This window comes from Bos mutus, chromosome 26, assembly GCF_027580195.1.
Source record: "Bos mutus isolate GX-2022 chromosome 26, NWIPB_WYAK_1.1, whole genome shotgun sequence".
NCBI lineage: Eukaryota > Metazoa > Chordata > Mammalia > Artiodactyla > Bovidae > Bos > Bos mutus.
Window position 1 is genome coordinate 50,956,910 of NC_091642.1, and position 24,250 is coordinate 50,981,159.

Here is a 24,250-nt window from a genome sequence, read left to right on the forward strand (position 1 = left end):
TTCACCTTGTTTTTTCTTCATATTCTATTTTTTTCAATATATACATAATATTTATATTTAGGAAAATGGCATTGTGAAATTTTCTGGCTATCTTTTGGGAAAATACACACCAGTGAACAATTTTCCAGATTGTAAAATGTTTTTAAGTAATTAAGATATATGTTTTTAAGCTCTATCTTGAAGTATCAAATGGTCCCAAGTGAAGAGCATTTGGACAGAATTTAGAAGAACCTCACTTCACAGAAAATTTATATAAACCCAAGGTGGCTTCTCAGTGCTCAAAAACTGGTACAATTGAATTTGTTCCCATCCTTTCTTAACAGGGCAGAATATAAGTTAACATGATTTTCCTTTATCACTGTATTTTCTCAGGTTACTTTACATGCACCTTATAGATTTTCAAGACAGTAAAAAACATGATAAAATAAATATAAAAGCTCCTCCCACATTAAATTTGGATTTACATCCCCTTGAAAACTTATCTTGGTTACTCCTTTCTCTTTCTGTCCCCATCACCAGTTTTCAACCAAACTTATTGGAACAGGTATCTGTCCCCAACTTCTCAAATATATTTATAACTATTTTCAGTTGCTAAGTTGTGTCTGATTCTTTGTGACCCCATGGACTGCAACATGCCAGGCATCCCTGTCCTTCACTATCTCCCAGAGTTTGCTCAAATTCATTTCCTTTGAGTCATTGATGACATCAAAACATCTTATCCTATCTCGCCCTCTTCTCCTCCTGTCCTCAATCTTTCCAGCATCAGGGTTTTTATCAGTGAGGCTGCTCTTTGCATCAGGTTGCCAAATTATTGCAGCTTCAACTTCAGTATAAGTCTTTCCAGTGAATATTCAGGGTTACTTTCCTTTAGGATTGACTGGCTTGATCTTGCAGCCCATGGGACTCTCAAGAGTCTTCTCTAGCACAACAATTTGAAAGCATCAGTTCTTCGGTGGTCAGCCTTCTTTATGGTCCAACTCTCACATCCATATATGACTATTGGAAAATGATAGCTTTGACTATACAGACCTGTGTTGGCAAAGTAATTTCTCTGCTTTTTAATATGCTGCCTAGATGTGCCATAGCTTTTCTTCCAAGAAGCAAGCATCTTTTAATTTCAAGGCTGTAGTCACCATTAGCAGTGATTTTGGAGTCCAAGAAAGTAAAATTTGTCACTGTTTCCACTTTTTCCTCTTCTGTTTGCCGTGAAATGATGGGACTGGATGCCATGATCTTAGTTTTTAGAATGTTGAGATTTAAGCCAGCTTCTTCACTCTCCTCTTTCACTCTCATCAAGAAGCACTTTCTGCCATTAGAGTGGCTCTTTGTGATCCAACGGATTGTAGGCCACAAGGCTCCTCTGTCCATGGAATTTTCCAGGTGAAGATATTGGAGTGGGTTACCATTTCATACTCCAAGGGATCTTCACAACTCAGATATGTAACTTGCATCTCTTATGTCTCCTGCACTGACAGGCAGACTATTTAACCACTAGTGCCATCCTGGAAGCTCCATTTATAACTTAACAAGGTGTAATCCACCTATCTTTCTCATTAAAACAAAAAAATTCCTGAGCATGTTTATTATCTACTTCCCTATTTTTGAATTCAGTAAAACCTGTATTTTTTGGCAGCACTGTAGCACTGAACTCGATTGAATACAAGTTTGAGTTCTAAAGCAAAGCAGTCTTCTGAGTTTGTTTATTTTGATCCTCAGTCTTGGAGTCTGTTTCTATTACTATGCTTTAGATGGCATGTTCTTCATGTTCTCTCCAAAGCTCCTTCCTCTCATTTTGGCACCTTCTTGATCAATTATCCAATCCTATGTGCTCAATAGGCATCTATATGCTGATTATGAACAAATCTATTAATAAATTATTTTTCCAACTACCTCTTTCTGCTCCAGTTTTATACAACTAAATATCTCTCAGAAATTACCATTTAGATATTTATCAAAGTATTACACACAGAAAACAACTTGATATTTCTGCACATGGGACCCAAAACCCAAGACTTGGCATATACATTTTCTAGCGCAATGAATGGTCTTCCCAGATGGTGTTAGTGATAAAGAATCTGCCTGTCAATGCAGGAGACATAAGAAACACAGGTTCGATCCCTGGGTTGGGAAGATCCCCTGGAGGAAGAAATGGAAACCCACTATAGTATTTTTTTGCCTGGAGAATTCCATGGACAGAGGAGCCTGGTTGGCTCTAGTCCATGGGGGTCACAAAGAGTCGCAATGAACAGTGTCATTATCCATTTGCTCTCCAAATCAGAGAGCAATTTCTTTTACTATGCTTTCCTGATCCTCATGCCAATGTTCAATTTGCCCCCCTACTACCGATAAAGAATCCACCTGTCAATGCAGGAGACACAGTAGATGCGCATTCAATCCCTGTGTTGGAAAGATCTGCTGGAGGAGGAAATAGCAACCCACTCTAGTATTCTTGCCTGGGAATTCGGCTCCTTTGTGACTGAGAGACTAAACAATGACAAGACTAACAATTTTATCCCTCACACAATTTTCAAATCTTGTCATATATATTGCTTTATTGGTCCAAGCACAATGATTTTTTTTTTTTTTTTTTTACTTTTAGTCTTGCCTCTAATCTGTCTTATTTTTCTCTGTTCCTCAGTTTTCAGCTTATATGAGATTTTACAGAAACTTTATTCTTATTTTGTCCTGATGAAACCCTTCAGTATCTTCCCATTGCCGTTTGGATAAATTTCAAGTTCTTTCTCATGGCTAACATAGCCCTTGAAAACTTCATTTCTGCATCTCAGATCAGGCACCTCCTGAAACATTTTTTATTTTTTTTAATCTAGTTTCTATGTCACAAGTATTCCAAATTTAAATATGAGACAGAATTTTGTACATCCTTTATTCTCCTCCTAGAACACTTTTCCTCTGCCATCATTGTTTTTATTTGCCTGATTTTTCTTTTACTTAATTTTCTCTACTCTATTAAATCACTTCCTCCTAGAGAATTTCAAGGGAGTTTAAGTCCTCCTCATATATACATTCTTGCAGCCACTGATTCCTTCATAATATTCACCACACTATACTGAAGACAACTATTAATATGTCTATAACACATTCTAAAGGAATGATGCTAAAGCTGAAACTCCAGTACTTTGGCCACCTCATGCAAAGAGTTGACTCATTGGAAAAGACTCTGATGCTGGGAGGGATTGGGGGCAGGAGGAGAAGGGGACGACAGAGGATGAGATGGCTGGATGGCATCACTGACTCGATGGATGTGAGTCTCGGTGAACTCTGGGAGTTTGTGATGGACAGGGAGGCCTGGCGTGCTGCGATTCATGGGGTTGCAAAGAGTCAGACACGACTGAGTGACTGATCTGATCTGAAGCTTGAACTCCTTTTGGCAAGCAATAATATTTCTATTTCATATTCAATTTAATCTTTACCTCCAACTGTACCTAGTATACAGAAGATGGTCAATCAGATCAGATCAGATCAGATCAGTCGCTCAGTTGTGTCCGACTCTTCGACCCCATGAATCGCAGCACACCAGGCCTCCCTGTCCATCACCAACTATCGGAGTTCACTGAAACTCACGTTCATTGAGTCGGTGATGCCATCCAGCCATCTCATCCTCTGTCGTCCCCTCCTCCTTCTGCCCCCAATCCCTCCCAGCATCAGAGTCTTTTCCAATGAGTCAACTCTTTGCATGAGGTGGCCAAAGTACTGGAGTTTCAGCTTAAGCATCATTCCTTCCAAAGAAATCCCAGGGCTGATCTCCTTCAGAATGGACTGGTTGGATCTCCTTGCAGTCCAAGGGACTCTCAAGAGTCTTCTCCAACACCACAGTTCAAAATAATTATCCCTAAATAATTAAATGGATAAAGTTATATTTTTGTAAGTCCAAATTCCTTCCCCCAAAAAGGGGATTGAGCATATTTTTCTACTACCTAATGCCTTTCAATATTCAATATGTCATCATTCAGTTCAACAGCAAACCCCTAAATAGTTCAGTGTGCCTGAACTATTTCAGGAATCTTTGTGAGGCCAGTAACATTTAAAATTACCTGGGTATTTATGAGACAACTTTGTATTTTATGTATGTAGTCCCTTGGGTAGATTTCTTTTTGTACTACATTCTTTTTAATAAAGGTTGAAAACAATATAATTATACATACATACATGAACATAATTATTTAATGTTTAGTAACTGGGGGGAAAATTATTTCCCTTGAAATGGTAGATCATTTTTTCATCTATGTTTAGTTAAAGATCTAAAGTAAAGGAATATTTTCATGATCTCTTTTGGGAAAACAACTTGATTAGTTGCTATGTCTGCTTTGATTATTTGCTTTGAAGTCTGTCACATTTGCTTTATATTAAAATTATGAATTTATTTAAGATAAGTGTTACATCTATGGGCCTTGTATTTGGTAGCAGTTTTTGTAAACCATTGGATAAAAATGAATTTCCCAATAAGTAACTTTCATTCCTTCCTTCTGAGATTCATGTTCAAATCAATATTATGATTGACATTTCAGTTCAGCTGCAAAGATTAAAAGTATTCATTTCTTTCTCTTCAGTATCTAGAAGACAAAACATATAAAACATAGGTCAATTTACATTTCAGATAAATATATGTGTACTTGCTTTAGATGGCCAGCCAGATGATACTGCACATCTAAGAAGAAAAGATATTAAGAGTTTTGTTCACATAATAGGGCTTTCTAGGGAGAGAAAGGTGAACTCCCAATCTGATCTGAAAATATGGCTAGGAGGAGCCAGCAATGGCTATGGGGTTTGAGGTTTTTTATTGTGATGAGTGAGTGGGACTGAGTGAGGATCCCCATGTGCAAGAAAATACTTATATAGTTTGAATCTTCTGCAAAAGATGGAGCAGTGGGTTCCTTACTCCAGTTATGGACTAAAATGAGACAAAGTGGTGAAGCTGGAAAGCTGTAACTGGTCAAAACAGCAAAAGACAGTTAGATACTTCTCTCCACACCTCTCTTTTTCAATAGGCTCTCCATCCTGTGATATCAGAGATGAATTTTATAATCATGTTTTTGAACCTGTCCTTTTCTGTCCCAAATAAGAAAGAATCTTTCTGTGATATAGGGTGAGATTATTTCTGTAATGAAACAAAGGGAAAGAGTCAAGGAAGAGTGAGAAACAAAATTCTATGAGTTGGGAGCTGACTGAGGTTTGGACAAAGGCACCCAAGAGGATGTGCCCTCGGGCTGCACCAGGCCTCTCTAGTGAGCACACATGGCCAGTGGAGACAGCGTCCCAACCAATGAGTCTGTCAGGAGCCTGTACCAGGAGTCTCTAAGGCTAGCCTGGATAACAGTCTGACCATGTCTAAGCACAGAGTCGGTCAGCTTGTCAACTGGAATCTCCCAGGCCATGCCCAGCACATGCTGGTCCACTAGTGGTCTCCCATGGGAGGAAGGGATGGCACCCAGACTGAGGAAGAATGGCAATACTCAGAGCCCACAGCCAACAACCATCCCTGAGCATGACCCCTCCTGAAGCCGCCCTGTCTGCAGGGTTAGGGAGGGCCCACCCATCCTCAGGGAGGACCCATTCATCCTCAAGGAGATGCTGGTGTCCAGAGAGTCTTAGCCAGGAGCTTCTTTTAAATGAAACATTCTGAATTCCTTGGGGGAAAAAAAAAAAAAAAACTTGCTATGTATTAATTATTGTATTTTTGGTTCCTGGGTTGTTGCCAATGGCCTAGCTGTTTAGCCTGCCACATGGAAAGTTGCATACAGAGAGATCTGTGGCCACAGACAGTGGAAGCAAGTAGTGGTTGCTGATAAATTTGTCTTAGACTTTCTCCAAATGGGCTAAGGTGAAGTCCCTGCAATCTAACATATCCTGATGTACTGGATTAATGCCATGAGGCAACAGGGAAGGTCACTGAAAAAATTTCAGGTGAAAAGGCATCTGCCTTTCACAAATATACTACAAATTGGGTAAAATTTGGGGGGACTTGGGTTGGATCCTGAATAGCATGTTTGAGGTTTATATCAAGATTGACCTCACCCTGTTTTTTTGAATCTTGTGATTGTGTGTACGCATGCTCAGTTGTGTCTGGTTCTTTGAAACCCCATGGAATGTAATCCACCAGACTCCTCTGTCCATGGAATTTTCCAGGTAAGAATACTGGAGAGGGGTCCCTATTCTAGTGTTAAAGAATATGCCTGCAATGCAGGAGATGCAGGAGTCATGGATTCGATCCCTATGTTGGGAAGATCCCCTGGAGGAGGAAATGGCAATCCACTCCAGTATTCTTGACTGGAGAATCCCATGGACAGAGGAGCCTGGTGGGCTACAGTCCATGGGGTCAGAAAGAGACACGACTAAAACAACTGAGCACACATGCAGGCATATATATATATATGTATATATATATACAAAATCTCCCTTTTCTTGTACTGTATGTATACAGATGTTGAAATATAATGTTGTACACTTGAAACTTATATAATATTATAAACCAATGTTACCTCAATATATAAAGAATGTAAACATGTCAGTTCCTTTTGTGCTAAAGGGAATTGTGCCTTCAAGCAAGAGACTGTATCATTAACCATTTTTAAATTTTATTTCAGCTTTGAATCACATTTTATAGATCATCACCATGAGTCTATCTTGAAACATACTTCAGAAGACCTGTCTTAGGAGTACATAGCACATGGTACATAGTGATGCAGGCACAGTGGAATCTGTGGAAGTGACTAGGAATCTGACAGGTGGTGGCTATGATTAAAGACTTCTCTGCTTGGGCCAAGAAACACTTCAGGCACAATAAGAATGATACAATGGATACAGAGGTTGGTTTTACTCTGCCATGCCTGCAAAGTACTTTACTTCCAAACATGAAGTAATGAAATAGAATCTAAAAGAGCTCTATTTATCCTCCTAACTTAAAAGAGTTGAATATTTGAGAACAGACTTTGATATATTCATTATTGTGGTTGTAATTTTAAGGCTAATCATAAAGTTATTAACAAATATACAGTCATTTAAAAAATTTTTTTTCAGGGTTTTCTTTTTTTTTTTAATTTTATTTTATTTTTAAACTTTACAATATTGTATTAGTTTTGCCAAATATCAAAATGAACCCACCACAGGTATACCTGTGTTCCCCATCCTGAACCCTCCTCCCTCCCCATACCCTCCCTCTGGGTCGTCCCAGTGCACCAGCCCCAAGCATCCAGTATCGTGCATCAAACCTGGACTGGCGACTCCTTTCATACATGATATTATACATGTTTCACTGCCATTCTCCCAAATCTCCCCACCCTCTCCCTCTCCCACAGAGTCCATAAGACTGATCTATACATCAGTGTCTCTTTTGCTGTCTCGTACACAGGGTTATTGTTACCATCTTTCTAAATTCCATATATATGCGTTAGTATACTGTATTGGTGTTTTTCTTTCTGGCTTACTTCACTCTGTATAATAGGTTCCAGTTTCATCCATCTCATTAGAACTGATTCAAATGTATTCTTTTTAATGGCTGAGTAATACTCCATTGTGTATATGTACCACAGCTTTCTTATCCATTCATCTGCTGATGGACATCTAGGTTGCTTATTTAAAGTTTTCTAAGGGATGGTATGGGGAGGGAGGAGGGAGCGGGGTTCAGGATGGGGAACACATGTATACATGTGGTGGATTCATGTTGATATATGGCAAAACCAATACAATATTGTAAAGTAATTAACCTCCAATTAAAATAAATAAATTAATATTAAAAATAAAATAAAAATTTCTAAAAAGCTATGGTATATTGTTTTGTAACAGTTTGTAACAAATGAAAAATACAATCTTAGTAATAAGCCCTTATAAAGCAAAAGGCAATTGTGTTAAACTAAACTTTGGGAAAGATGGATTGTTTTATTTATTTTCATAAGGAAAGATATATTGCTTTTAGGTATTACTGGCAAAGAGGTATTTAGGTATTACTTGCTTTTAGGTATTACTGTTCTTTTAAAGTTACAAAGGATTATGAATTGGAACATCAAAATAAGAAATATGTTAAAAGATATTGTTCAATTAAAGCATTAAATTAAAATTAAAAAACAAATGCTAGATGACTCATTTAACTTTTATTTTGACATAGATTCAGAGTTTCAAAAAAGATGCTTTTCTCAGAAATCTATGACATTTGTGAATAAAATTAAAGACAAAATAAATGAAAAGATATATTGTACTCATTCAGTTGAGTTCAGTTCAGTCGCTCAGACGTGTCTGACTCTTTGCGACCCCATGAATGGCAGCACACCAGGCCTCCCTGTCCATCACCAACTCCCGGAGTTTACTCAAACTCATGTCCATTGAGTCGGTGATGCCATCCAGCCATCTCATCCTCTGTCATCCCCTTCTCCTCCTGCCCCCAGTCCTTCCCAGCATCAGGGTCTTTTCCAATGAGTCAACTGTTCACACGAGGTGGTCAAAGTATTGGAGTTTCAGCTTTAGCATCATTCCTTCCAATGAACACCCAGGGCTGATCTCCTTTAGGATCGACTGGTTGGACCTCCTTGCAGTCCAAGGGACTCTCAAGAATCTTCTCCAACACCACAGTTCAAAAGCATCAATTCTTCAGCACTCAGCTTTCTTCACAGTCCAACCCTCACATCCATAAATGACCACTGGAAAAACCATAGCCTTGACTAGATGGACCTTTGTTGGCAAAGCAATATCTCTGCTTTTGAATATGCTATCTAGGTTGGTCATAACTTTCCTTCCAAGGAGTAAGCATCTTTTAATTTCATGGCTGCAATCACCATCTGCAGTGACTTTGGAGCCCCCCAAAATAAACTTAGCCACTGTTTCCTCATCTGTTTCCCATGAAATGATGGGACCAGATGACATGATCTTCGTTTTCTGAATGTTGAGCTTTAAGCCAACTTTTTCACTCTCCTCTTTCACTTTCATCAAGAGGCTCTTTAGTTCCTCTTCATTTTCTGCCATAAGGGTGGTGTCATCTGCATATCTGAGGTTATTGGTATTTCTCCCAGCAATCTTGAGTTCAGCTTGTGCTTCATCCAGCCCAGTGTTTCCAATGATGTACTATGCATATAAGTTAAGTAAGCAGGGTGACAATATACAGCCTTGGCGTACTCCTTTTCCTATTTGGAACCAGTCTTTTGTTCCATGTCCAGTTCTAACTGTTGCTTCCTGACCTGCATAGAGGTTTCTCAAGAGGCAGGTCAGATGGTCTTGTATCCCCATCTCTTTCAGAATTTTCCACAGTGTATTGTGATCACACAGTCAAAAGCTTTGGCATAGTCAATAAAGCAGAAATAGATGTTTTTCTGGAACTCTCTTGCTTTTTTGATGATCTGACAGATTTTGGCAATTTGATCTCTGGTTCCTCTGCTTGTTAAAATAGTTATATTCTCCAAGGCAGTTTACATATTCAGTGTAATTGTTTTCATACAATCATAAGTGTATGTTACTCAAACAAGGACATTCTTTAAAGACCAAAGAACTTCAGTTGAAATCAGCAAATTAACTTTATTATTGGAGCCATAGATCTTACTCTGTGCAGAAGGACATGCTTCCTTGTTAAAATTCAAGTTGCTGTTTCAGTCTTTTAAAGTGAGATTTTCTGTCAGTGTTGATATCAGTGTTCATGTTAGAGTTTCAGAATCAACAGTTCTTTTCAGATTCCTCTTACTCTATGTGTGTGTGTGTGTGTTTGTGTATGTGTGTGTGCATGAGTGTATTTTATACCATTCTGATAGTTGAAAGCTACTTTAATAATCTAAAGAAGATATGATATTTTTTTTACCATGTAAGTTTTTTGAATTGAAGCATTCAAGTAAAAATTCTGCTGTGAAAAAAAAAAAAGAGATTTTAAGTGATCTACAAAACAAAATTTAAACCACTGTTTGCAACTGAATTTATTTCAATCTTATATCTTTCAATATTGCTGTTGTAGTTCAATCATTAACCATGTCCAACCCTTTGTGACCCCATAGACTACAGCACGCCAGGCGTCCCTGTCCTTCATTATCTCCTGGAGTTTGCTCAGACTCACATCCATTGAGTCGATGATGCCATCCAACTATCTCATCCTCTGTCATTCCCTTCTCTTCCTGCCTTCAGTCTTTACAAGCATCAGGGTCTTTTCCAGTGAGTCAGCTCTTCACATCAGTTGGGCAAAATATTGGAACTTCAGCTTCAATATCAATCTTTCCAGTGCATATTCAGCATTATCAGAAGTTATAATTTACAAAATAATAAAAAATAAAATTAGAAAATAAGTGTATCTTCTGTATTAATAATTAACTAATTAACTTTCTAATTAATAAATAATTAACTAACTAATTAATAATTAATTAACTTTCCCTTGGTGGCTCAGATGGTAAAGAATCTGCTGGCAATGTGGGAAATTGGTTTCATCCCTGTATCAGGAAGATCCATGGGAGAAGGGAATGGAACTCATTCCCATATTCTTGCCTGGAAGATTCCTTGGGCAGAGGAGCCTGGAGGGCTACAGTCAATGGAGTCAAAAAGAGTTGGACAGGACTGAGATTAACACTATCACTTTCATTTTTTAAATATTGCAGTGTTAGAAAGCATGCTACTAAAGGTATGATCATGCAGAAAAACTATTTGTTTTTTTTTTTTTTTTTTTTTGCCTCCTAAATGTGAAGGCTTTCAGTTAAAACATAAGTCACTTATTTTATAGTAGAATACACTTTTGCCATAGTTCTCTTCAAAGCATTTTTACTTCCTTGTTCCTCAGGCTGTATATGAGAAGATTTAGCATGGGAATTACCACTATATAGAATATGGAAGGTATTTTATCAGTATCAAGGGAATGGCTTGTTTCTGGTTGCATATACATGAAAATGATCAGACCATAAAATATAGTGATAGAAGTCAAGTGGGAAGCACAAGTAGAAAATGCCTTTTTTCTGCTTTCAGCTGGTTTAATCCTTAGAATGGCAAATAGAATGAATACATAGGAGACAAGGATGATAAAAAGAGAAAAAGACATTGAACCCAGCAAGTGTGAACAGTAACAGCTTTTTTATCTATTTGTAATGGGTTTCATGACAGGCCAGGGCAACCAAGGGGATAGCATCACAGTAAAAGTGATTTATTATGTTTGAATGACAGAAAGATAAGTGGAATGTAAGAACTGCTTGTAGGAGTCCCACAGAAAAGCTATATAGATATGTGCTAACCTCCATCTGAATACAGACCCTTCTGTTCAAACAATGGTATAGAGTAAAGGATTACAAATGGCCACATACCTGTCATAAGCCATGACTGAGAGCATATAAAATTTGCAAACCACAAACATGATAAAGCAAAACAACTGAGTGGCACAAACAAGTAAGGATATTCTTTTAGTTTATTGGAGGAAGTTCACCAGTGTTAGGAGTGACTGAGGAGGTATAGCAAAAATCAACAAAAGCTAGGTGGCTAAGGAAATAATACATAGGTGTGCGAAGCTGAAGACTGACACAAATTAGCATGATTAATCCAAGATTACCCATGATATTAATTAAGCAAATCACTAAAAATATCCCCCAAAGTAGGACCTGAAGCTCAGGACTGTCTGTGAGTCCCAAGAGGATGAATTCAGTTACTTCTAAATTGTTGTGTTTGGCCACAAATTGTGTATAGAAGCATATCATACTTTTATTGCCAGAATACCCATTGCAGATAATCTGTCACTTTGTGGATTAAGGACTTCACTCATGCTTATTTTATGGTGACCATATTGGAAAGATAAATCCTCACTGGTCAATGGGCCATTCTCAGATTTCAGTGCTGCCTGCTTTGGATTTGAAGGGATTTGCTCCAGGTAGGAATTCCAACACACTCAGTAGTCCAGATGTTTGTTAAGAAAAACTGAATGTTTTGAATTAAAATGTAGGATATCATGCACATAAAAATCCAGCATCATAGGTAGTATGCTGCTGCTAAGTCACTTCAGTCGTGTCCGACTCTGTGTGACCCTATAGATGGCAGCTTACCAGGTTCCTTCATCCATGGGATTTTCCAGGCAAGAGTACTGGAGTGGGGTGCCATTGCCTTCTCTGCATAGGTAGTACAGCAGGATAAATATTTCAAGAGTTAAAGAGATGACCATGAATATATTAAGGTTAATATATTAAGAAACAATAGGCATTTCTACTAAAATTAAGACAATTGTGACTCTTACTAAATGTTATTATTAATGTGCTAGCCAATGCAATGAAGGAAAGGGTAAAACAGTTATGTATAAAATATGCTGCTGCTGCTGCTGCTAAGTCACTTCAGTCGTGTCTGACTCTGTGCAACCCCATAGACGGCAGCCCACCAGGCTCCCACTTCCCTGGGATTCTCCAGGCAAGAACACTGGAGTGGGTTGCCATTTCCTTCTCCAATGAATGAAAGTGAAAAGTGAAAGTGAAGTTGCTCAGTCATGTCCGACTCTTAGCAACCCCATGGAATGCAGCCCACCAGGCTCCTCCATACATGGGATTTTTCAGGCAAGAGTACTGGACTGGGGTGCCATTGCCTTCTCCAGTATAAAGTATGAAAGTGTATCTAGATCAATATGTTTATTGAAAAGGTAATGGATTTTTTTTTATGATTGTAACAATGTCTTCTATCGTAGTGCTGCGTAAAGAAAATTATAACATAATTTCACAAAAAATGTGAAACTTCAATGAAATGTGAAAACATAGTTATCACAATTCCACTTCATATGATAAACAAAACATTTAAACATAAAGCTTAATTTAACATTGAGCTGAGCAATATTAAATTGCTATATTCATCTTATATATTCATGTTATTTATGTTTAAGTCCAATAAATTCATCAGTTCAGTTCAGTTCAGTCACTCAGTTGTGTCGGACTCTTTGTGACCCCATGAATCACAGCATGCCAGGCCTCCCTGTGCATCACCATTTCCAGGAGTTACTCAAATTCATGTCCATCGAGTCGGTGATGCCATCCAGCCATCTCATCCTCTGTCGTCCCCTTTTCCTCCTGCCCCCCAATCCCTCCCAGCATCAGAGTCTTTTCCAATGAGTCAGCTCTTCGCATGAGGTGGCCAAAGTACTGGAGTTTCAGCTTTAGCATCATTCCTTCCAAAGAAATCCCAGGGCTGATCTCCTTTAAAATGGATTGGTTGGATCCCCTTGCAGTCCAAGGGACTCACAAGAGTCTTCTCCAATACCACAGTTTGAAAGCATCAATTCTTTGGCGCTCAGCTTTCTTTATAGTCAAACTCTCGCATCCATACATGACCACTGGAAAAACCATAGTCTTGACTTGATGGACCTTTGTTGGCAAAGTAATGTCTCTGCTTTTCAATATGCTATCTAGGTTGGTCATAACTTTTCTTCCAAGGAGTAAGTGTCTTTTAATTTCATGGCTGCAATCACCATCTGCAGTGATTTTGGAGCCCCCCCCAAATAAAGTCTGACACAGTCTCCACTGTTTCTCCATCTATTTCCCATGTAGTGATGCGACCAGATGCCATGATCTTAGTTTTCTGAATGTTGAGCTTTAAGCCAACTTTTTCACTCTCCTCTTTCACTTTCATCAAGAGGCTCTTTAGTTCCTCTTCACTTTCTGCCGTAGGGGTGGTATCATCTGCATATCTGAGGTTATTGATATTTCTCCTGGCAATCTTGATTCCAGCTTTTGCTTCCTCCAGCCCAGCATTTCTCATGATGTACTCTGCATATAAGTTAAATAAACAGGGTGACAATATACAGCTTTGACGTACTCCTTTTCCTATTTGGAACAAGTCTGTTGTTCCATGTCCAGTTCTAACTGTTGCTTCCTGACCTGCATACACATTTCTCAAGAGACAGATCAGGTGGTCTGGTATTCCCATCTCTTTGAGAATTTCCCACAGTTTATTGTGATCCACACAGTCAAAGGCTTTGGCATAGTCAATAAAGCAAAAATAGATGTTTTTCTGGAACTCTCTTGCTTTTTCCATGATCCAGCAGATGTTGGCAATTTGATCTCTGGTTCCTCTGCTTTTTCTTGTGGGGAGCTGCCCGTGAGAACGGGGTCCTTTGTCTGAAGGACACAGCTCTGGGAGCTGCCTCAGTCCTTGAGGGTTTGCTTGCAAACATAGCTCTCTGTCCCGCCACCCCAGAGATTAGGCGCTTATTTACTGCAGACACCTGGAGTTCTGTGCAAACTTCTCATGCACAGAGAAATGTTATCTGGTGTAAGAAATAATAACAGGGTGCCATTCCCATGCTCTCAAGATTTCTTGTGACTGTTTGTAAGATGTATAGGTCAACCAAGAAAAAATGTCAACTGTCTTGTCTTTCTCACGCTCTCCTGTATAAATATAAGATGCTGAATAAAGTCGGTGTCAGAGCGCTCCCCTTTGTGGAGACGTGTCTGAACCTCTTGACCCCATCTTTGTTGTAGTCTCTTGCTGTAGTTTCCTTTCTCAGCTCCTCCGTGCATGTTCTTGGGATGTGATTGACTTTGCCGGCTGGCACCAGCAGGTGGCGCCTGAACAGGGACCCAGGAATCGGAGCATGATGACAGCTGCTGCCCGCCAAGATTGAGGTAAGTGACAAAAAATTCCTAATTAATTAAAGTAAAGGACAGGGAGTGTTATTGTCGAGAGTAATAAATCATGGGACAAGACAATAGCCGCCAGTTATTTGTACATATGTTGAAAACTATGTTAAAAGGTAGGGGAATTCATGTAAATAAGTTATAGCTAGAGAAGTTTTTACTTTTTATAAAAGAAGTTTCTCCTTGGTTTCCAGAGAAAAAAACAGTTAGTCTGGAAACTTGGAAAAAAGTAGGAAAACAATTACAGACGTATTATTCCTTACATGGTCCCAATCGTGTCCCTGTGGATGCTTTCTCTTTGTGGACTCTCAGAAGAGACTGTCTGGGGGGAGGAGCTAAGATGGCGGAGGAGTAGGATGGGGAGAACACTTTCTCTCCCACAAATTCATCAAAAGAACATTTAAACGCTGAGTAAATTCCACAAAACAACTTCTGAATGCTGGCAGAGGACATCAGGCACCCAGAAAAGCAACCCAAGTCTTCGAAAGGAGAGAGAAGAAATACAGCTCCACCCAACAGAACACCGACACAAGCTTCCCTAACCAAGAAACCTTGACAAGCCACCTCTACAAACCCACACAGAACGAGGAAATGCCACAATAAAGAGAACCCCACAAACTGCCAGAATACAGAAAGGACACCCCAAACTCAGCAGTTTAAACAAGATGAAGAGACAGAGGAATACCCAGCAGATAAAGGAACAGGATAAATGCCCACCAAACCAAACAAAAGAGAAAGAGATAGGGAATCTACTTGATAAAGAATTCTGAATAATGATAGTGAAATTGATCCAAAATCTTGAAATCAAAATGGAATCACAGATAAATAGCCTGGAGACAAGGATTGAGAAGATGCAAGAAAGGTTTAACAAGGACCTAGAAGAAATAAAAGAGAGTCAATATATAATGAATAATGCAATAAATGAAATTAAAAACACTCTGGAGGCAACAAATAGTAGAATAACAGAGGCAGAAGATAGGATTAGTGAATTAGAAAATAGAATGGTAGAAATAAATGAACCAGAGAGGATAAAAGAAAAACGAATTAAAAGAAATGAGGACAATCTCAGAGACCTCCAGGACAATATTAAACGCTACAACATTCGAATCATAGGGATCCCAGAAGGAGAAGACAAAAAGAAAGACCATGAGAAAATACTTTAGGAGATAATAGTTGAAAACTTCCCTAAAATGGGGAAAGAAATAATCACCCAAGTCCAAGAAACCCAGAGAGTCCCAAACAGGATAAACCCAAAGTGAAACACCCCAAGATACATATTAATCAAATTAACAAAGATCAAACACAAAGAACAAATATTAAAAGCAGCAAGGGAAAAACAACAAATAACACACAAGGGAATTCCCATAAGGATAACAGCTGATCTTTCAACAGAAACTCTTCAAGCCAGGAGGGAATGGCAAGACATACTTAAAGTGATGAAAGAAAATAACCTACAGCCCAGATTATTGTACCCAGCAAGGATCTCATTCAAATATGAAGGATAAATCAAAAGCTTTTCAGACAAACAAAAGCTGAGAGAATTCAGCACCATCAAACCAGCTCTCCAACAAATACTAAAGGATATTCTCTAGACAGGAAACACAAAAACCGTGTATAAACTCGAACCCAAAACAATAAAATAAATGGCAACAGGATCATACTTATCAGTAATTACCTTAAACGTAAATGGGTTGAATGCCCCAACCAAAAGACAAAGACTGGCTGAATGGATACAAAAACAAGACCCCTACATATGTTGTCTACAAGAGACCCACCTCAAAACAGGGGACACATACAGACTGAAAGTGAAGGGCTGGGAAAATATTTTCCATGCAAATAGGGACCAAAAGAAAGCAGGAGTAGCAATACTTATATCAGATAAAATAGACTTTAAAACAAAGGCTGTGAAAAGAGACAAAGAAGGTCACTACATAATGATCAAAGGATCAATCCAAGAAGAAGATATAATAATTATAAATATATATGCACCCAACATGGGAGTGCCACAATATGTAAGACAAATGCTAACAAGTATGAAAGGAGAATTAACAATAACACAATAATAGTGGGAGACTTTAATAACCCACTCACACCTATGGATAGTTCAACTAAACAGAAAAGTAACAAGGAAACACAAACTTTAAACCATACAATAGACCAGTTAGACCTAATTGATATCTATAGGACATTTCATCCCAAAACAATGAATTTCACATTTTTCTCAAGTGCACATGGAACCTTCTCCAGGATAGATCACATCCTGGGCCATAAATCTAGCCTTGGTAATTTCAAAAAAATTGAAATCATTCCAAGCATCTTTTCTGACCACAATGCAGTAAGATTAGATCTCAATTACAGGAGAAAAACTATTAAAAATTCCAACATATGGAGGCTGAACAACACGCTGCTGAATAACCAACAAATCACAGAAGAAATCAAAAAGGAAAACAAAATTTGCATAGAAACTAATGAAAATGAAAACACAACAACCCAAAACCTATGGGACACTTTAAAAGCAGTCCTAAGGGGAAAGTCCATAGCAATACAGGCATACCTCAAGAAACAAGAAAAAAGTCAAATAAATAACCTAACCCTACACCTGAAGCAACTAGAAAAGGAACAAATGAAGAACCCCAGGGTTAGTAGAAGGAAAGAAATCTTAAAAATTAGGGCAGAAAGAAATGCAAAAGAAACAAAAGAGACCATAGCAAAAATCAACAAAGCCAAAAGCTTGTTCTTTGAAAGGATAAATAAAATTGACAAACCTTTAGCCAGACTCATCAAGAAACAAAGGGAGAAAAATCAAATCAATAAAATTAGAAATGAAAATGGAGAGATCACAACAGACAACACAGAAATACAAAGGATCATAAGAGACTACTATCAACAATTATATGCCAATAAAATGGACAACATGGAAGAAATGGGCAAATTCTTAGAAAAGTACAACTTTCCAAAACTGGACCAGGAAGAAATAGAAAATCTTACCAGACCCATCACAAGCACGGAAATTGAAAATGTAATCAAAAATCTTTTAGCAAACAAAAGCCCAGGTCCAGACGGCTTCACAGCTGAATTCTACCAAAAATTTAGAGAAGAGCTAACACCTATTCTACTCAAACTCTTCCAGAAAATTGCAGAGGAAGGTAAACTTCCAAACTCATTCTATGAGGCCACCATCACCCTAATACCAAAACCTGACAAAGATCCCACAAAAAAAGAAAATTACAGGCCAATATCACTGATGAACATAGATGCAAAAATCCTTAACAAAATTCTAGCAATCAGAATCCAACAACACATTAAAAAGATCATACACCATGACCAAGTGGGCTTTATCCCAGGGATGCAAGGATTCTTCAATACCCGCAAGTCAATCAATGTAATACACCACATTAAGAAATTGAAAAATAAAAACCATATGATTATCTCAATAGATGCAGAGAAAGCCTTTGACAAAATTCAACATCCATTTATGATAAAAACTCTCCAGAAAGCAGGAATAGAAGGAACATACCTCAACATAATAAAAGCTACATATGACAACCCCACAGCAAACATTATCCTCAATGGTGAAAAATTGAAAGCATTTCCTCTAAAATCAGGAACAAGACAAGTGTGCCCACTTTCACCATTACTATTCAACATAGTTTTGGAAGTTTTGGCCACAGCAATTAGAGCAGAAAAAGAAATAAAAGGAATCCAAATTGGAAAAGAAGAAGTAAAACTCTCACTATTTGCAGATGACATGATCCTCTACATAGAAAACCCTAAAGACTCCACCAGAAAATTACTAGAACTAATCAATGATTATAGTAAAGTTGCAGGATATAAAATCAACACACAGAAATCCCTTGCATTCCTATACACTAATAATGAGAAAACAGAAAGAGAAATTAAGGAAACAATTCCATTCACCATTGCAATGGAAAGAATAAAATACTTAGGAATATATCTACCTAAAGAAACTAAAGACCTATATATAGAAAACTATAAAACACTGGTGAAAGAAATCAAAGAGGACACTAATAGATGGAGAAATATACCATGTTCATGGATTGGAAGAATCAATATAGTGAAAATGAGTATACTACCCAAAGCAATCTATAGATTCAATGCAATCCCTATTAAACTACCAATGGTATTTTTCACAGACCTAGAACAAATAATTTCACAATTTGTATGGAAATACAAAAAACCTCGAATAGCCAAATCGATCTTGAGAAAGAAGAGTGGAACTGGAGGAACCAACCTGCCTGACTTCAGGCTCTACTACAAAGCCACAGTCATCAAGACAGTATGGTACTAGCACAAAGACAGAAATATAGATCAGTGGAACAAAATAGAAAGCCCCGAGATAAATCCACGCACATATGGACACCTTATTTTTGACAAAGGAGGCAAGAATATACAATGGATTAAAGACAATCTCTTTAACAAGTGGTGCTGGGAAATCTGGTCAACCACTTGTAAAAGAATGAAACTAGAACACTTTCTAACACCATACACAAAAATAAACTCAAAATGGATTAAAGATCTAAATGTAAGACCAGAAACTATAAAACTCCTAGAGGAGAATATAGGCAAAACACTCTCTGACATACATCACAGCAGGATCCTCTATGACCCACCTCCCAGAATACTGGGAATAAAAGCAAAAATAAACAAATGGGACCTAATTAAACTTAAAAGCTTCTGCACAACAAAGGAAACTATTAGCAAGGTGAAAAGGCAGCCTTCAGAATGGGAGAAAATAATAGCAAATGAAGCAACTGACAAACAACTAATCTCCAAAATATACAAGCAACTCCTACAGCTCAACTCCAGAAAAATAAATGACCCAATCAAAAAATGGGCCAAAGAACTAAATAGACATTTCTCCAAAGAAGACATACAGATGGCTAGCAAACACATGAAAAGATGCTCAACATCACTCATTATCAGAGAAATGCAAATCAAAACCACTATGAGGTACCATTTCACGCCAGTCAGAATGGCTGCGATCCAAAAGTCTACAAGCAATAAATGCTGGAGAGGGTGTGGAGAAAAGGGAACCCTCTTACACTGTTGGTGGGAATGCAAACTAGTACAGCCACAATGGAGAACAGTGTGGAGATTCCTTAAAAAACTGGAAATAGAACTGCCTTATGATCCAGCAATCCCACTGCTGGGCATACACATTGAGGAAACCAGAAGGGAAAGAGACACGTGTACCCCAATGTTCATTGCAGCACTGTTTGTAATAGCCAGGACATGGAAGCAACCTAGATGCCCATCAGCAGATGAATGGATAAGAAAGGTGTGGTACATATACACAATGGATTATTACTCAGCCATTAAAAAGAATACATTTGAATCAGTTCTAGTGAGGTGGATGAAACTGGAGCCTATTATACAGAGTGAAGTAAGCCAGAAAGAAAAACACCAATACAGTATACTAATGCATATATATGGGATTTAGAAAGATGGTAACAATAACCCTGTATACGAGACAGCAAAAGAGACACTGATGTATAGATCAGTCTTATGGACTCTGTGGGAGAGGGAGAGGGTGGGGAGATTTGGGAGAATGGCAGTGAAACATGTATAATATCATGTATGAAAGGAGTCGCCAGTCCAGGTTTGATGCACGATACTGGATGCTTGGGGCTGGTGCACTGGGACGACCCAGAGGGAGGGAATGGGGAGGGAGGAGGGAGGAGGGTTCAGGATGGGGAGCACGGGTATACCTGTGGCGGATTCATTTCGATGTTTGGCAAAACTAATACAATATTGTAAAGTTTAAAAATAAAATAAAATTAAAAAAAAAAAAAAAAGAGAGAGAGAGACTGTCTGGATCCTGAACATGAGGGACATAAAATTCAAACGGCTCTCAGGGATTCCACAAAACCCGAAGTTGCAGAGCCTTCCGCCCCTCCGCCTGAGGTGCTTTATGCTGTGCCTGAGGGAACAGCTTGTAAGGCTGGAGGGAGTGATGATGTGTTAAGCTCTGATGAACAGAAAGAGTTAAATGAACAAGCAACTCAGTACCATAGAGAGGATATGCCTTGGGAGATGATGGTTAACATACAATCCCCCTCGGAAAAGGGGGAAATTAAAACATTCAGGGCTTTCCGAAAAACAGCTGGAAAATTTAATTCAAAAGATTGTTATACCAGTAAAAAAGGATGCACAGGGAGACTCCCACTCCAGCCAGCCTGTGCCTCCAGCATATCCTCCCTCGGTTCTTGCTGGGCTCGATCCACCTCCACCTTTCGTAGAACCGTGAGAGCTTATATCTATCCCTGCTTTTTTGCCCAGTGAAAACATAAAAATTAGAAGTGAGATATTATTATCTCCTCTTCAACAAGCGATTAAGCGAGCTACTGAAGAAGGAGAACATATTCCCGGGTTTTCAGGAATCTATCCAGTATTTGAAAATGCTGAACAACAGAGGTATTATAAACCGCTACCCTTTGAACAACTAAAAGAATTAAAAATGGCTTGTGCACAATACGGCCCGACTGCGCTGTTTACTCAGACTATTATAGAGGCTTTAAGAAATCAAAATCTGCCACCTAATGATTAAAAACAGGTTGCTCGGGCTTGTTTATCTGGAAGAGATTATTTATTATTGAAATCTGAGTTTGCTGAACAGTGTGGGATCACAGCCGATATCAATCGACAACAGGGGCTAAACACCACTTATGAAATGATGGTGGAAGAGGGAGATTATCGAGACATTAATAATCAACTTAATTATTTGCCTGGAGCCTATCCTCAGATTAGTACTGCGGCTCTACAAAACATGGAAAAAACTTCCAAATTCTGATAAAAAGACCAAAGATTTATCTAAAATTCGCCAGGGGCCAGATAAACCATATCAGGATTTTGTTGCCCGCCTGCTTGAGACAATTAGTAAAATGATAGGCGATGAGCAGGCGGGAATGGTGTTGGCTAAATTGGGTTATTGCCTTAGCTGGTTTTAGTGGACGGCTTGATAATCATTATCCCTCAGATAAAATTTTGCAATTTGCTCACTATCACCAATTTCTCTTCCCCAAAATCCGTTGTTTCTCAGCCCCTTGCCGATGCCCTAACTGTATTTACTGATGGCTCTTCTAATGGAATAGCTAGTTTGATTATATAGGACAATACTGCCGCCTGGCATACTAATTATAAGTCTGCTCAAAAAGTAAAACTATTTGCCGTTTTTCAGGCTCTATTACAAATTTCTGCTCCGTTTAATTTATATTCTGACAGTCTATATATCATAAGAGCCTTAAACACTATTGAGACTGTTCCATTTATTGGTACCCTAAATTCTACTATCCAAACTCGTTTTCGTGATATACATTTAATTTGCTCCAAAGTTAATAAATGCTATTTTGGTCATATTCGTGCTCACTCTGGACTTCCTGGACCTTTAACACAAGACAATGCTTTGGCTGACAAAGCTACACGTATGATATTTCCTTCATTGGAACAAATGGCAAAAACTTCCCACAGCTTACACCATCAAAACAGTAATAGCTTAAGACTTCAATTTGATATTACCCAGGAAGCTGCCAGACAGATTGTTAAACAATGTCAAACATGTCCTCAATTTTTTAACGCCCCCCATTATAGAGTTAATCCTCAAAAATTGTTGCCAAACGATATATGGCAAATAGATGTTACCCATATTCCTAAATTTGGTAAACAAAAATTTGTTCATGTTACTATTGACACCTTCTCCAGTTTTTTACATGCCTCTCTACAATCCAGAAAAGCTAACAAACATTGTATAGCTCATTACATTAAATGTTTTGCTGTTATGGAAACCCCTAAGACCATAAAAACAGACAATGGTCCAGGATACATTGAAAAAAAATTTCAACTATTTTGTACACAATTGTCTATCTCACATAAAACAGGTATCCCTTATAATCCTCAAGGTCAAGGAATTATTAAATGGGCACATCAAACTCTCAAACATCAATTACAAAAACTAAAGAAGGGGGAATTGTATCCCAATACCCCCTCCAACTCTCTAAACCATGCTTTACTTGTTCTAAATTTTTTACAATTGAATATAAGTGGCCATTCAACAGCACAGCGATTTTGGAACTTTGATGCACAAACAATAAGACCTAAAGTCTTTTAGAAAGATCCACTTGTGGGAAAAATGGTATGGACCAGATCCTGTACTAATCTGGGGACAAGGGCATGTTTGTGTTTTCCCACAGGATGCTGAAGCACCGCACTGGCTGCCAGAAAGGTTGGTACGCATGGCGGAGATGATCTCTAGTAAACCAGATGAGGAGATTGACGATTCAAGAACATGATGAATTACCATCTCAGCAACAACTTCAGACATTGATGCGAGAGGCACAAAATCATGTTGCTGTACAGGGTGATTCGATATCGCCTTTAAGCTTCCTGATAACCTTATTAATTATCTTAAATCAGATTAATACTGCAAGTTCTGAAAAATATTCAAATGCTTACTGGGCTTATTTTCCTGACCCTCCCCTTCTCCAACCGGTGGGCTGGGAGGGTCAGTCCATAACTGTTTTATTTCTTGCACCTTGTTTAATTAAAAAACTGATTGATAATCTATGGATGATAAAGGCTTCCATCTATTAAAATGCTCTGCGGTTAAAAGAACATAAGCGTGTGCCTATATAAAAAGAAAGGGGGAGATGCGGGGAGCTGCCCGTGAGAACGGGATCCTTTGTCTGAAGGACACAGCTCTGGGAGCTGCCTCAGTCCTTGAGGGTTTGCTTGCAAACATAGCTCTCTGTCCCGCCACCCCAGAGATTAGGCGCTTATTTACTGCAGACACCTGGAGTTCTGTGCAAACTTCTCATGCACAGAGAAATGTTATCTGGTGTAAGAAATAATAACAGGGTGCCATTCCCATGCTCTCAAGATTTCTTGTGACTGTTTGTAAGATGTATAGGTCAACCAAGAAAAAATGTCAACTGTCTTGTCTTTCTCACGCTCTCCCATATAAATATAAGATGCTGAATAAAGTCGGTGTCAGACCGCTCCCCTTTGTGGAGACGTGTCTGAACCTCTCGACCCCATCTTTGTTGTAGTCTCTTGCTGTAGTTTCCTTTCTCAGCCCCGCCGTGCATGTTCTCGGGACCTGATCGACTTTGCTGGCTGGCACCGGCATTTTCTAAAACCAGCTTGAACATCTGGAAGTTCACGGTTCATGTATTGGTGAAGTCTGGCTTGGAGAATTTTGAGCATTACTTGACTAGCGTGTGAGATGAGTGCAATTGTTCATAGTATCACATTATTTTTGGTACTATGACATTTAGAAAAGAACTTTATCTATAGTTGATCTCATCACAATAGATTTAGTATTTGTTATTAGTTTCACTTTCACACTGTTGAAGAGATGGCGGCATACTTAAGTTTCTGAGATGTTTTGACTCCTAAAAGGTCAGACCTAGCATTCAGATTCGGGCTTTTAGACACCAGGGAATCTATGATCTTTAATTGAAGAGCTGTGTCATGGTAAAAACTGCATCTTGCCAAGACAGGACGGTGTGAATTCAAAGACATTAATGACAGGTTTTGAGGATATGTAACACTGAAATGTTCAAATAGTAGGTAAATATGTTCAAAGAAAAGACAAAAAAAAAACTTTAGAGAACGGTGTATTAAGTCAACCCTGTATCTCTGTGATTCACCAAAATATATACTGTATTTCC

The 24,250-nt window shown here is 38.5% G+C and overlaps 2 pseudogenes; one reads left to right on the forward strand and one right to left on the reverse strand.

Annotated features, from left to right (window-relative positions):
- Positions 1-10,685: 10,685 nt before the first annotated feature.
- Positions 10,686-11,654, reverse strand: LOC106701039 (olfactory receptor 5AL1-like; annotated as a pseudogene).
- A 112-nt stretch (positions 11,655-11,766) lies between these two features.
- On the forward strand, positions 11,767-22,870 carry LOC106701040 (endogenous retrovirus group K member 10 Gag polyprotein-like; annotated as a pseudogene).
- Positions 22,871-24,250: the final 1,380 nt, after the last annotated feature.